Source organism: Priapulus caudatus, unplaced genomic scaffold (assembly GCF_000485595.1).
Source record: "Priapulus caudatus unplaced genomic scaffold, Priapulus_caudatus-5.0.1 Scaffold20, whole genome shotgun sequence".
Lineage (NCBI taxonomy): Eukaryota > Metazoa > Priapulida > Priapulimorpha > Priapulimorphida > Priapulidae > Priapulus > Priapulus caudatus.
This window is the reverse complement of record NW_014577081.1, coordinates 349,571-350,410: the sequence shown is the minus strand read 5'-3', so window position 1 is coordinate 350,410 and position 840 is coordinate 349,571.

Sequence of the window (840 nt, the reverse complement as noted above, 5' to 3'; positions counted from 1 at the left end):
TACGTTCAGTGGGTAACTTCCACGCATGAGAACCTACAAGCACTCCACGCAACCCGTGCACGGTCTATCGACGCTCTACCACTTGTGTGCCTTTCTATGCGCTTTGCGAGCAATGTAAACCACGCGTTCAACGGCAGCGACAGAAAACATCTCTCCTCTCCTGCGCTCTCTATCTTGCTCTACCTCTCTCTCTTCCTCTTTCTCTCACTTATATTTTTACTTCTCTAGATCTCCAATTCTCTCTCTCTCCCTCCCTATCGCTTTCGATCTCTCCCTCTCTGTCTCTCGCTTTCGATCTTTCCCTCTCTCGATCTCTGCTCGTCCCTCGCTCTCTCTCCCCCTCTCTCCCTAGCTCCCTCTTTTACGTTTCCTCTCCCTCTTTCTCCCTCCCCTCCCCCTGTGTTTCCATCGAACATATTACACGCCCACACGGGCCGCGCCCTCCAACGACCCTCATCTAACCCTTTCACTGCCCCAATCACTCCTTTTCCTCGAACCAGTTCTCACGTTTCGTTCTAGGGAAGGGCTGACTACAAAGCTCTTAAGCCACGAATGTTTTGACCCCTGCTCCTCACCTATTTTGCTCCCGAGCCAGCTATTCTTGTTGACCTTGCATTGGCTTCAATGTAGTCAAGCACGACTGGGATGTGAAGACATCAGAAGTATATGATAGTACATGAATAGAGATCTCTATAGTCATGTACTCCTGATGAAAAGCGGGAAGCAACTTCTGACTAACTAGCTAGCAGTAAATTCCATCTGCGCGTTGTCTTCCATCCTCCGATGAGATTACCATCAGCCCGAGAGAGAATCCATCCGCAAGCTTTCACCGAATGCAAA